Source organism: Periplaneta americana, chromosome 14, assembly GCF_040183065.1.
Source record: "Periplaneta americana isolate PAMFEO1 chromosome 14, P.americana_PAMFEO1_priV1, whole genome shotgun sequence".
Taxonomy (NCBI): Eukaryota; Metazoa; Arthropoda; class Insecta; order Blattodea; family Blattidae; genus Periplaneta; species Periplaneta americana.
Genome location: NC_091130.1, coordinates 107,202,839 through 107,218,542, shown reverse-complemented (window position 1 = coordinate 107,218,542; position 15,704 = coordinate 107,202,839).

The window sequence follows — 15,704 nt, the reverse complement described above, 5'->3', positions numbered from 1 at the left end:
AAAGTGTGTTATTATTAATGTTGCAACTTTTGCAATAATTTTTAGAATAAACTTTTTATAGATACTAGTACAGACTGTTATGTAAATTAAAAGTCAAGAGCTAATTTGTCCATGGACACAAATGATATTGGTAATGCTCATATATTCAGGGAAACGGTTGGCAAAAATGTTTGAATGTAAAACCAATGGGAAAGAAAGAAGCCGAATAGAGCAGCCTAAAGTTCCATTGAATTGAAGTGAATTGAATTGCGTTTTTCATCATATTCTCCATACAATGGTGATAAAAAAGTGAAGGAAGTGTAGTGTCCAATTCTCCTTATTCATCTCTAAAAATAATTTAATTGGTATGACTCATAATAGAGGAGACTTAAATTTGTACTGGTATAACTAAAATTTTCTTCCAAATCTGCACAACAAAGATCATGCCTCACGTAAGTAATTTAATACTAGACTTCTAAAAAGTGTCGAAAGTTTCTATTCTATTGAACCATCACCTTTACATAGAGCGCAAAAATTTGTCAAGATATTGTATTTGAAAGTCATATTGAGGTTAAGATTTCAGACAAGTTGAAAGTATGTATAATAATGAATTCTTTTATAATTTCAGTCAACAACTTATCAATTAATACAGAAAACAATTTTCTGTATTAATTGATAAGTTGTTGACTTAAATTATAAGATACTGTATGTTTGGTCTCTATGGTAATACCGGTACATACCTATATTAAAGCATGCAAGTTGTCTTACACATTATTTTTCTTTTTCTTCTACTAATTCTTCCTGTGTAACCAATTAGTTTATGTTCCATAACTAATTATTTGAGTGGACGTTCTTGTTCCATGTTCATTTAATAAATCTTGAGGATTTTTTACATAGAGATAAAAAAATAATAGTGCAGTAGTCTTTGAGTCACATGCACTTATATTTTCTTCTATTATATTAATAAGTGTTGTCAAAGAAGACTTTTTCCTAACTTAACTAACAAAATTAACATTTTAAGATAAAATATTCATTACAGGCATTCATGTTTTAATAGTTACTGTAGTTATTCTAAAGTCTATTGGTCGAGCACTATTTCTTTGGAAGTGAAGTAAGCTGGGCGAGCAGCGTTATACATTAATGAATTTAACAAAATTAGAGCGAAATTGAGGGATTAATCAAAGCAGATATAAGTTACTAATTTAACAAGTTTTTTAATTTCTCACAGAGCTTCAATAGGTCAAAGGTTCTAACATGTCAAATTAACGTTGTTATTCCAAAAATAGAATGTTAAAGATGACAGTCATTTGTGGTGAATGACGACAATCAAAACGACAGTGATAACTGATAATAATATGCTAATAAGACATCAATTTCTTTTACTCATAACAAAAACAATCGCAGAAAACTAACAGAAAAGTTTCCAGTGTTGTCTTCTTGCATTATTACAATTATAAAACTCTTTAATATACATTTTAAAATTCAAATAAGTCGTGCCTTTATCTTCATTAATATTCATCATATTTGAAGTTTAGTTTCATTGTAAAATTTGTTTTAAATATTTGTGAAATAAATTAAATTCTAAATGATGGTCGAGTGGTTACCGTGCTCTGTCGTTCAGGGGCCTAAATTGCTTCGAAAGGGAAGCAAAGTCAGAATCGTGTGTCATAAAAGAAACCTGTCCCTGAATGAGAAGAAGAACTTGCCAGCCATTTTTCGTCCATGATACCGGTAACATTCAAATCTGCTAGTGATTCTTTCTGATCAGCAATGATAACGAATTTTGCTTTATATCTTAGAATAAGATTTCAACACTGCCACAATAGTAGATTCCAAGAAAGTTGTAGTAGATAGCTAATGGCGGCTCCTGAACAAATTACAGTTGGTTGTTCTGGATCTTTCAAACTAACAGATTAGGAATGACCAACCTGACCAAAAATGTTGGGCAAGTACTCTTAAACATGTGATATTTATTTACTTTAGTAGGTTATTTTACGACGTTTATCAACATGTTAGATTATTTAGCATCTAAATGAAATGAAGGTGATAATGCTGGTGAAATGAGTCCGGGGTCCAGCACCGAAAGTTACCCAGCATTTGCTCATATCGGGTTGAGGGAAAACCCTGGAAAAAAACTAACTTGTCCCGACCAGGAATCGAACCCGGGCCACCCGGTTTCGCGGCCAGACGCGCTAACCATTACTCCACAGGTGTGAACAACATGTGATATTAACGAAGATATTGTCACGAATTAATTAAAAGCTTAGCTTATTTGTGATAGACAAATCCCCTTTTACATTTATTTCAGTCTGCAAAATGTTTAGTTAGCCTAATGATGATATGAAGTGAACCTGGTGACATAAAAAAATTACGTGAAATATCAGAAAATGAATTTATAGCAGTGGAAACGAATTGAATAAATTTCTTCCATTCAGAGTATTACTAAAATTGTACAGTACATACAATTTTAGGTCGAATTTTGGTAATCTCTGAAGAATAGTGCTCTGATGGTAAAGTTATTCTATATGTATCATAGTTCTCTTTTTTTAACCTTGTGAGTTTTTTTAATCATAGTGGAATAAACAGGCAAGAGGCAATTTGTTTTAAGTTTTCAATGCAAAGACGAAGTTCTTTGTAACCATGTTCTTAAGCCACCAGTGTAGCTTAACAGTAACGATTTGGATTCGAGATGAGGCTGCACTTGGGCGTGAGTTCTAATCCCACTTGAGCTAATTACCTAGTTTGATTTTTTCCGAGAATTTCAACTGTAGGATCACATAATCCCGTGGCGAATACATACTCGTACATTTCGCTGTCATCAGCTCCACCATCAAACACAATGAGCTTTCAGGCTGCAGTGCGTTCAGAGCACACAGAAAAAACATGTTCTTAAGTTGTGCAGATATGGAAAGGATGCGTTTAATATTTATAATGTATAGACAATTCTGCTCTTAAAAATATGAAGATAGAACAAGTTTCCAGGCTCTTGTATAATGTTATGGCGTGGTTTTACACCAGTGCTTTGATTTTGTTTATGTAATGTATCATAAGATGGAGCCTTGAAAGAGATAACAGAGAAACTGTTTAAATGGGAAATTTGTTACTATTTTTTAGCGTTGCATAATGAGTAGTGTGCTATTTGTATGAAAATAAGCAATCACTGCAAGCATTTGATCAACTTGCAAGAAAATATTAGATTTTTAGATTCTTTGAGAATTACGTGAAACAAATGACAAATATTATTTATTAAGCACTCAATGTGATATTAAAAATTTACTCTATGTATAGAATTATATATAAATATATATATTATAGCAATATTATATACAACTTTACATTCAAACATTTCAAATAACATTTTGATTGTTTTAATATGCTATCTCTTTTGAGATTTCATTTTGCATATAAAATCTACTTTTCTCAGGTATATTGTATATAGCAATGAAGTGTCAACTACTTCCCTGTGTATAAATAATTATTTTAAATATTTGTGATGGCAGATGGAAAACTGGAGCAGCTCCAGTTAAACGTAGTGTTTAAAATATTTTTAAATATACCGATAGGCCACAAAAAATTCCATCTCTAAATAATATTTACATTCATTATTGAATAGAAAATTGCTTGAACACAGAATCAAATTTCATTCTTAAAATATGTTACTTTCATAGTGTTGTAATGTGAAACGTTGATCTAATAATTCTATTGGCCACAATAGTTGATATTTATAGTTTTTAATTGGTTAAATACATTATTAAATTTTATTGTGATAATAGGTTTTAATTTGGTTATAAGTAATATTGTGATTGAAAATAAAATCGGTAGAGAACTTTTGTTTTTAAAGTATAGTTATTGTTATCAAGCTTTATCATTTAATTTTATGAATTATATAAACTGTAACATGACAAAAGCGAGTGGGTCTCTGTTCCTACAGATGAGAATGTCAGTTGTTCTAATTACAAATTATTAGACTATAAAGACAACTAATGCCCTAGGCACTCACAACTGACAGCATAAACACACACAACATCAGGTTGTGTTCCGTTAGTAATTTATGATGTTATCATAGTTAAGTTAATTTAGAAAGGTAGAGAAAATTTATGCTTATTATTTATTAAAATAAATTGAGGGTTTTTCATAATTTGACTGAAAAGTTTACAAAATTAATTTAACTATTTTTATCAGACTATAAATATTAGTGTTAAGTTCGTGAAGTAGGCAAGCTAGTTACTTACGAGTTTGTGACGTAATTGAATTTCGTGATAAGCAGGGACAGACAACATAAATAAGATATACTCATTAGGATCAATAGTTCAGCTGTTGCTAAGGTAACCCTGCCAGTGAGTCACATATTGAAATGTTCCTATTGTGCAACTGTACCTTCCAAATCTTCCCCAGTCTACACTCTCCACCCCAAAATATCCATACAGTGGACGTAAACATACTGGTAACTGCAGTTTCACTGCTTTCAGAGGCAATCAAGTTATAGACGACTTATAGATTCGACATAATAACTCATTGCTCCAGGGTAATGCTGTGAGTCTTCGTGCAAAAATGTATTATTATGCTCATTAGTTCATCTCAAGACCGTAGATGTCGATGCAGTAGTACTTCGTAGCATAATCTGTGTCCATATCACAGATTTGTAATCTTAAATTTTCTACTTGGCGGAAAGTGACACTACCTTCGAATTCCTGAAATTTTCTCTATATATGATTAAATAACAGATTAGATGACAAGGACATCCTATACAGGATTTTGGTGACATTATGTTATATCACTGTAGTAAGTTCTGAATCTCTCCGGGTATCCACTTGTCTTTGTCATGTTATATTATAATACTGGAGGCCTATACCAAATTCATTGTTTCTGTATCAGTTTGCTTCTAGTTACCTAAATGATTATTTTTTGTTATTTTGTCAGTTCTTCTGTCTCTTTGCTAGACAATAGATGGCACATAGGTGAATGAATGGCTGTTTTCTGTAGATGTGAAACATCAACCAACACAGTGCTATGCAATTTACCAATTACCGTACTTTATTATATAAGCAAAAATTTACAAAATGCTATATTTTTAAGTGATGCATTGTAGAGACTGTTCCGTCAATGCAGTCTTCAGATAAATGTTAGTACTCCTTATATTATAAATTAGTGTATGTAGGAGTTATATTACAAGTATACATACCGTAGCTGTATGATCATGTGTAACCAGCAGTACATAATTATATACATATAATTATATATTATTATATAATGCTGTCAGAAGTATGGAAGTTTATTTATATAGTCACATAAGTCATCCTATTTTCTTCACATATCACCACCACCATCACACCAATCATCTTCCTCATTCTTACCTCTTGGCAGAGCCTGATTTACATTTCAGGGGCCCAGAGCATTGCATAACGTAGCCCGCCGAAGTGGTGTGCAACTTGAAAATGGGTCACAGTCCTGCCATCTATCTGCAGTATGTGGAACCCGAATCACATAGAGTGAAGTGGGTAGGCACTAGACACACACATATCTCAGGGGCCCAGAGCATAATTTTCTTCATGAGGCCCCTTCTTTTCACATATTTGAAAACTGATCTTATTTTGTTTAAACATAACTAAAGAGCAAACAGAACGAAACCACAATATTATCACCACCACTACTACGAACAATAATATTAACAACAAAAGCAACAATAAAAATAACGTGAACTGACCTAAAATAATTTTCCCCTGATTTTATTTTATAAATAATCATCAATTACACTCTATAAGTCCAGAGCTCTCATTTAATCATTTTCAGTTGACAGACTTTGTCTAGCCTTTATTAATCAGGTAATCTTTTAGTACTTTGATTTTTATTGTAATTGTAAATTTAATATTAATTGTAATTGTATTCTTAATGTTGTAGTTGTAATCCCCTAGTAGAGAGGAAGAGAAGGCCCGATGACCTTATCTCTATTAGGTTAAATAAGTATATACCACTAATATATATATATATATATATATATATATATATATATATATATATATATATATATATATATATATATATACTACTGCTGCTGCTCCTAAGAACACAGTTTCTCCTGTGAGATGCTATTTCGAAGTCGATTTTTTATTCTTTTTAGGATTGAAAATTATATTTCACTTCAACAGTAAAGTTGGTGCATGGTAAAGTGAGGTACCGGTACCTACAATTGAAACACAGCCATCAGCATGGCTCAGTTGGTTAAGGCACTTGCCCGCTGGTCTGAAGTTGCGCTCGGGCGCGGGTTCGATCCCCACTTGGGCTGATTACCCGGTTGGGTTTTTTCCGAGGTTTTCCCCAACTGTAAGATGAATGCCAGGTAATCTATGGCGAATCCTCGGCCTCATCTAGCGAAACACCATCTCGCTATCACCAATCTCATAACCCAGTAGTTTATATAGTGTCGTTAAATAACCAACTAAAAGAAAAACAATTGAAACACTGTGTCAACATTTGGAAATATATACGAGTAACCCTACGAAATATACTGTAGTTAAGCATGGATCTTCTGACAGTTCTGAGTTTGAAGTAACATTGACACAGCGTCTAAACTGAACAAGTTCATCCCCAAAATTGTCTTCCAGTTCTTTTTTTTCTATTTCAATAAAATTTATATAAATCGTAAATTCATTAATATGTCACATCAACGGACGTGTATACGTCACCAAACATCGTAAGATGAAGATTACATTTATATAAATCACTTTTAGAACAATCTTGTTCCTGAATTTTGAGGCCCCCAGAATCTTGGGGCTCTGAGCAGAGGCACCACAGGCTCCTGCCTAAATCAGGCCCTGCGGCTCTTGGTCATTACTTCATTCATTCATTCATAGATTTCTGCCAAAGGGCAAGTCCTTCACTGCAAGCCCAACATTTTCCACTCTTCCCTCTTTTCTGCCTTTTTCTATAGATCAATATATCTTTACGTTGTCTATGATCTACCATATCTTCGTCTGCCTCGAATTTCTCCCATTCACATTCCTTCCAGTTTGGGGCGTATCCTGGATAAGGGCATGCTGCATTTTTTATATACACTGATCAACAGGGATATCTTTAATACCTAAGTACTATTCACTTACTTAATCACAAAGAAAGTGTTACCTTTTAATCATATTTAAAGTAATATAATAAAAAAGTAAGAATTAAAACGTAAAATTAAAATAATGAACTATACATGGTATATAAGCAAAACTTATCAATGCTGATTCCTTCTCTAGAATTTTCATGAAGAGCGAAATAGTTTACACACATTTATTAGCGTCCTATTCAATAGGTTAATGTCTATGAGCCGGGAATTAAATCTAGCTGCAAAAAAGTCCCTTTTCACAGTTGACAGAAACCATCCTAGACCAGTGGCGAAGTGTCCTAATATCCACTGTTGCCATTGATAACAGTTTCAAATAGCAAGCTTTTGCTATAGAGAGAAACTTAAAATAAATTATATTTCTCTCATATTAATATAATGCATTAAAGTTGCTTCTTGGTTCCCACTTGCCGTGAAGTAATAATAAGAATTTGCTGGCTGTCAGACTGTCACACTGTTTCCAGTCTCTAATTATGGATAAGTGTTAACCTCATTGAGTGCTGGGTGACAGAATGCTCATGCTCCTAGTAAACTCTCTGCTTTCTCAGCCACAGGCAAACTGACCCTGCATTCCACCCATGCTGTTACCTGTATTCATAATTGAAATTATAGATTTAATATAGTAATGTAACAGTGAGTTTTTTTCTCCCTCCTTTCCTCCCGTACTCAACAATGCAGTAAGGTAAATTGTGTAAATTATTATTGGTTATTAATTGCTACCACTGAGATTTTTATTTTTTACACTTTTTTTTATTTTCCTTTATGTGTTTGATACGTGTTTTCTCAAACCCTCAGTAAACAATTCAACAAAAACGAGTGCTTTAAACTATGAATGCGTGCGCAGGGTAATTTAGATTTCAGAACTGGCTATTTTTCATGTTCAATTTTCTCTCTCCTCGTCCATCCATTTCCTATAATTTTCTAACCATGTTGCTACCACTGAGATGGGATCCTGCAGTCGCCCTTGACTTCTATGTGTGTGGACAATGAATAAATTAATATGAACAGTTGCAGAAAAAAAAGGCTCACCTAATTTTACCTACTAAGTTCCAGATAGAACACATTGTGCATGTGCAATAAACAAGAGCGTCTGTATATATGCCACTTGTGGATATTCATGCGAAACTTGTTGCCTGCATACAGGTGGACTCTCATGAAGGCTCTGGCATTTATTTTCTCTGGAACTGTACTTTGTCTAGACTTATACGGGGCTTCTATTTATGTACTGATCGCTAACGCTTCTTGGTAGCTGGGCATGTCTAGTGGTAGTGCCACAATTTTCAAATTTGGGGAGGGCGCTGGGGTGGATGCGCCGAAAAATGGGGGACGATGTAAGTGAAAAAATGCTCATTAAGGTAACTGTACCAGTAGTTGACACAGTAAATAATGCGCCTAAGTAAAAGCAATCTGGAGAAATAAAACAATCTAACTTCAAGTGAAGCAGCCAGGATTTCTCGTGAGAAACACAATGAACAGGTGAAACAAAATCGACACGTTTTATCCAGTTTAGTAGACATTGTGTGTCTATTAGGAAGGCAAGAACTCGCTTCCAGGGGACATGACGGAAGTGAAAAGTCGTCAAACCAAGGCAATTATAGCAAGCTTTTCAAACTACTGCAAACGCATTAAAATAATTCTAAAGCATTCGTTGGTTTGTCAAAAACTATACAAAATGATTTAATTGAATCAGTTGCCTGTCTTCTAAGAAAAGAAATAGAAGACGAAATTCAGAAACCTGACTTCTTTGCTGTGGAAGCTGATGAGACTTCAAAAATATCTCTCACTGAATAGTGCTCCATAATTTTGAGATATGTAAATCCATGTAGTTATATTCAAGAATTTTTTTTTTTTTTTTCACATCGTCACTGCCGATAGAACAGCCACTGTCCTATATAATTTACTTCAACAACTTCAGCAATTGAATTATGAGGGAGAACTTGTTGCGCAGTCTTACGAAGGTGCAGCAGTTATGGCGGGAGAATTAAGTGGTCTACAGGCGAAGATCAAGCAAAAAGCTAAACAGTCATTATTTGTGCATTGCCCTTCACACAGACTAAACCTATTGTTGTCTAAGAGTTGCTGTAGCATAGCAGGATGTAGTTTTCTTAGCAGGTATCGGTAGTTTCCCTTCGTTTTTTCACCAGTCTTCGAAAAGTATGGAGGTGCTTACTGATGTGACCAAACTCAGATTACCAAAAGATGCACAAACTCGATGGAACTTCAAATCTCGTTTGTTTGAATCTGTAAAATTCCTTAAGGGAAGTCTTCTAGTAATGTCTACTGGAATTTTGGAAAATGACTCAGAAAGTGGAATTTTTTATTTTATTATTTAAATTTAAATATACAGAATATAATTACAATAATAGAAATAGATATAAAATAATACAATCAACATAAAAAAGAGGATACAGTAATATTAACAAAATTTGTGGACCAAATGAGCAGCGCTTGTGTTTGGTCTCAGATCAGATATATTATTAATAAGCCTATAAGAGAATATACAAAATAAATTAAAATTACAGCTACAGTGAAATTACATAATATAATATATGAATATAAGAGGAATATAGAAAATAAAATAAAATATGAACTAAAATTAAAATTACAGCTGCAATGAAATTATATAATATAATATTAACAGAGAAGAATAATATTGTACGTGAATAAAATAGGACAATTTATTTAAAAAAATATATATTCCAAAGTTATAGAATATATAAATATAATGAAAATATAATGTAATATATAAATATAGGCTGATTAATTCATACACATAGGCTATAAATTTATTTAATCAAATTGAAGACATTAACACGTTTCTAATTTTCTTGTTATATGTTAGTGGGTTACATGTTAGAAGTTCTGGGTGTAATTTAGCTAAAGAATTATACAACCGAGAGCCAGAATTAATGCTATGCTTTAGACCAGCAGATGTGAAACATTTAGGGTGCTATTCATAGACATTTCGCAGCACGCGCTACGAGCGTACTAAGCTAGCCCCGGCTATCCACTGATTACTTGTACAGAATTCAAATCATATCGTATCACCAACACTGGTTTATGAATACGAAAAACGCTGATCATCCACCGGAAGCCCACGCTAAAAATGTCTATGAATACGGCCCTTAGGTTCTACTAATGTTGAATTATTATTTCGTCTTGTGTCATGATTTTGTGCCTGTAATATAAACTTATTACGATTTTTATGATAAAATACATTTTATAAATTTATGATACGACAATTAGGGAAGCTAATGGATTTATTCGCCTATTAGAATACTTTGAATTTAATTTCTTGCTTTCCATTTTCAGCAAAGTGTTTTCGAAAACTAGTATTCTGAACGACAATCTCCAAACGAAAACTAGTGAGATTGATTTCTGTGCCAACCGTGTAAATGAAATGATTGAATTTCTGAAGAAATCAAGAAGTGATGCAGCATATAAGAGCCATTTTAAATCAGCTGCTAATTAAACTGGAGACACTTCCTAAAATCAAGAGAAGATGCTTTGCAGCTGAAGATCCATAAATACATTTACGTCAGCTGTACTTTAATATTATTGATAGGCTACACTGACAACACAAGTGCAAGTGAGATTTGATGAACTAAAGAAATGATATTTTCTGAAGTTACTCGATGCTACAAAATTTGATGTTTTCCTAAGAACTTTCCTACTGTTACATTTTCAGTACTGCTGAACTATTTCCCTGAGCACTTCGACAGTGAGAGCTTTAAAAATGAACTGATAATGTTCTACAGAACTGTACAAAACTAGTTACTAGTGTACTTTGTTAAGTAAAACATTTGCAAATGTCTTCCTAATAAACAGTGTGGTTCAAAAGTCACGCTCATATTCTGCTACAGCTAAATGGAAATGTTTCTCGAAAAATGCTTGGATACGTCAAACAGTATATTTTAAAAGACAATTTTTTTTCACAAAAACAAACAATTCTTAATGTTATTGTTGTGCGAGTTGTAACGTCATCAGAAACATTTTTAAATGACACCCTGTATTTTTCTGTATATCACCTGAAAGATTTTATTATCCTCCATGGTTACTTGAGCTATCAATTGTTTTATACAATAAACGTTGCTATGGCAACAAAATAAATAGTTAAAATAAATGTGTTACAGAAGCAAACGTTTAATTAATAATTAAATGTTGCCCTTTTACGATCTAGCAATGTGAAAGACGCAGAACAAATTCCTCTTTAACATATTTAATTACTGCTGGTGGTATTTCTCTACACTCCACTCGTATTCTTTTCAACTCATAAATATCAGCAGACTTCGTAGCAAATAATTCACATTTAAAATAACCCCATAGAAAGTAATCAAGAGGGGAAAGATCCGGCGATCTTGCAGGCCACACTACAAATCCTCTTCTTCCGACACATCTATTAGGAAACACTTCATTAAGATATTGCCGTACAGGAGCAGCATAATGAGGAGCCCCATCTTATTGATACAAGATGGAATAATTAGGTAAGTCAGACTCTGGATGTTTGCGTGAAGAACAGCAAGGGCTGGTATTAACTCTTCACGCAAAAATTCTAGATATCCGTCTCAATTAAGTGTGTCATCAAAAAAATAGGGACCCATAATTCTACATCCTAGAATCCCTGCCCATACATTTACCTTCTGGGGAAATTGCATGCGAGTTTCTACCATCCAGCGTGGGTTAGTTTCTGACCAGAACCTTCAGTTTTTGTCTATTCACTTCTCCATTCAGACAAAATATAGATTAAATAAAGAAAAGCAAGCTTGATACGAAATTGGGGTCTCAATCGCAGAGGTTGGTCATTGCCTCATGGTATTACAATCTTCTGTCTCCACCATCGTCCATTAGCTCCTACAAGGGTTGCACTTTATAAGGATGATATTTATTACGATGCAGCAATCTCCAGATGGTTGTTCTCGATACATCAAATGTAGATTGTAATTCAATAAGTGAAGCATGTGGATTATCTTTCACTGTTATCAAATGTCTAGCTCCAATTCTTCAGTAGTTGGTGATGATCTACCACAGGGGTACTCAACCCTATGAATATGCAGGCCAATATTTGAAAAAAAAAATGTTCTTTCGGAGGACTGCAGACATCCTCCAATAATAAATAGAGTTTACATAAATGTCTTACTAATTAGCGATTGCTGTAATTTATAGTACCTACTTAATAGTGTAAGTCTGTTCAAATATATTTTTTTTAATTTTGAGTTTGAAACTTTACTAATGGGCCGCAGCAAACATAGTGGTGGGTTTGCGGGTTGTGCACTGCTGATCTACAAGATCTTTGGACATCTCTCACATGTCCATTTTCATTTACTTTGTTTTGAATTCTACTCACAGTAGATTGTTAAATAGGAGGTCGATTTGGATGTGTTTAATTGAAAAGTGCACATACTTCATCTTGTATACGTTTCCTGTTACCATATCCAATCATAATTAAAATCTCAATTCTTTCACTTTCACTTTCACTTAATAACATCGTCATTTTTTGTTAATTTCTACGAACAAACTGCTTCTATAACACTAGGAAATGCAACTATTTATTTTGTTACTATAGCAACGTTTGTTGTATAAAACAATTATTAGCTTGTGTAACCATGGAGAATAATAAAATCTTTCAGATGGTACCGGTATACAGAAAAATACAGGGTGTCATTTAAAAATGTTTCCGATTACATCACAACTCGAAAAATAATTATATAAAGAATAGTTTGTTTTTGTGAAAAAGTGTCTTTAAAATGTACTGTTTGGAGTGTCTGAGCATTTTCCGAAAAACATTTCCATTTAGCTGTAGCAGAAAATATGCGTGACTTTTGAAACGCACTGTGTACAAATTAGCATGCTTATTTGCAACAATACTAGTGTCTATAGCAAGTGCTGAAAGAAACGTCTCAGCACTGAAGAGAATAAAAATTATTGTCGAAAAACTATGGGTCAAGACAGGCTATCTTCTCTTGCACTTGTCATTCAAGAAAGAACTGTTGCTATAACTGGAAAAAGATCCAAAATGGCATGATCAAGTCACAGTCTACTATATACAGTCACGAAGCTTGAGTTTTGAGGGTGCTAGAAACAATAGATTGTGACGGTACTATTTTGCATTGCCTGTAATGAGGCGATATTAGCGATCCTAGTGGTGAGCAGCTACCTAATGTTTGCATATTTACTACGTATTGAGCTTCGCGACTGTATATACTAGACTGTGATCAAGTGATGGAACATTTCACAACAGAAAAACAGCAACGAGCAGAGTTCTTCTATGCAATGACGCTCACAAAAGGTAATCCATTTTGTTTTTACATACGCATGTAGGCCAGTGAGCTCTATACTAAACTGGAGGCACCACAGAAATGCTCTTTCCTGTCTGAAAGTGTGACTTTTGGTGAGGGTATTATTTTCTCTTTCTAACTAATGTGTTTCAATGAGTCTTTCGTGAGGATGTTGCACATGCGCAGTAAGCAATAAAAATACCGTTAGTGTAAGATAGCATTCACTGCAAGAGAGACAAGGACAACACTATGTTAGAAAGAGATAGCAATACACTCCGGGGCTCAGCATTCGCGTCACGCTTTTAAAGCATTGAGTTGTGCCTCCAGTTTAGTATAGAGCTCACTGATGTAGGCTGATTTATTGCATGTTACATTCAAGATGGTGTTTTTTGTTGTTAACTTCTTTCTTCCTCTTAAGTAATATACAGGAGCCGCCACTGACGCACCTTAACACAGCTACACCATTTGACCATTAATGAATCCTATAGATTCAAAATCTCCTATATCCACTTTCATAAATTAAAGGATTTTGGTGGCAAATAAAGGGAATTTTCTACATAACAGTGACTTTTAACAAACCTTTTGCTTTAAATTTAGTGGCTTCTTGAATTCAAACTATATAAATCATTAGAATTCGTTCTTAGCAAGCAACATGTGGGCATAACTCAATTCTAAAAAGAAAAAAGAAAATGGTCTGTAGGGAATTCTGAATCTAGAGGATTCATTTGATTTAAACAACAGAAGTGTCCAATTCCAAAACTGTCTAAATCCATTTCTTAAAAAATTGAGATAATGGCGGTTTTGTCATCTACCTAAATGTCTCTAACAATTTTCTAATGAATGTTGTGCCTAAATTCCCTCTTTCCTTCCATAAATAATCTTCAAATATGACAAACACTGCAAACAATTGGGAAAAGAGTTATCAGTTTTTGGCGTTTCCTGAAAATTGTTAAGAATGGATGGAGACAGTTTTGGAATTGGAGGCTTACAGAGTAAAATTGTCATATACGACGACAAAAGCTCCAGCAAATATACTGAAGGAAATGTTAATATTCTAAAGTTTGTTTTAATGCGACCTGCAAGACTGCCTATAAAATGAACGAGTGCAATTAGGATGGCTTTTTTTTAGCTGTTTTCCACTCTCTGCAAGTTGCGAAACTATTTATTATACTATAAGAAATTATAAAATGGAAGTTGGCCCTAACTGCGTTAAACAATCCTTATCTCTATGCTTGTAACTTGAGTAAAATATGACACATCACAATGCGCTTTTAGTTTTTCTTTCTCTTTTTTATTGCAATAGTGTATAATTGAAGAGCTCCCCGGAATAAGGATGTAACCAACAAAACTGTAATTCATGTTTTAGGAGAAAGAAAATAATTTCAGGGGCATATTTCATTAGGTCTATCTTTAGCCTACTATCACAACCATTTGGCTAAAAAGGATTGAAGTTTATTCCGCCATATAACGTAATAATTTGTTATAAAGAAATGCTTTAAATTACTTTTTCCACCTACATCATATATTTAAATAATCCTTTTTTCCGGAGAAGTAGCCTACTCAGTTATGCTCTTTTCTGTCCCTCCATTCAAAATATTGCCAACAAGAATACGGTCTACCCGAGAGTTTTCCAAAAGTTTGGATGCCAGTGTCGAAATAATATTTTAATATTCTATTGCTATTAGGTTTTAACTGGGTTTCAAATGGAATTATAGTGGTTTTATCAGTATTTAATTTAAGTCCATTATTTGGGAACCATTTCTTTGGTTTATTTTTTAATAAGTTATTTTACGACGCTTTATCAACATCTTGGGTTATTTAGTGGCTGAATGAGATGAAGGTGATAATACCCGTGAAATGAGTCCGGGGTCCAGCACAGAAAATTACCCAGCATTTGCTCATATTGGGTTGAGGGAAAACCCCGGAAAAAACCTCAATCAGGTAACTTGCCCCAACCGGGAATCGAATCCGGGCCACCTGGTTTCGCGGCCAGACGCGCTAACCGTTACTCCACAGGTGTGGACTCTTTGGTTTATCGTTAGTCTCTGAAATATGCCTACTTTTTATAAGCTATAGCTGTCTTCTTCTCTAAGCAGCTAGGATATAAGGAGCAGAAATAGAGGATATTACACAATTTTGTTCGTTAATAAGTTTTTAATGAAGATGAGCAGGAAATGAAACGGTTAGCGCTTATTGAATGGCTGCCGTATTTCGTTGAGGCGCCACACAGAGCGCTGTATAAGCCAAATTCGTCCAACCATTGCCATTAGATCGCTCGTTGATAAACTCTTTTCTAGATCGATAGTGCTGTGATAATCGAGATATAGATATAGTCGATACAGTGCAGA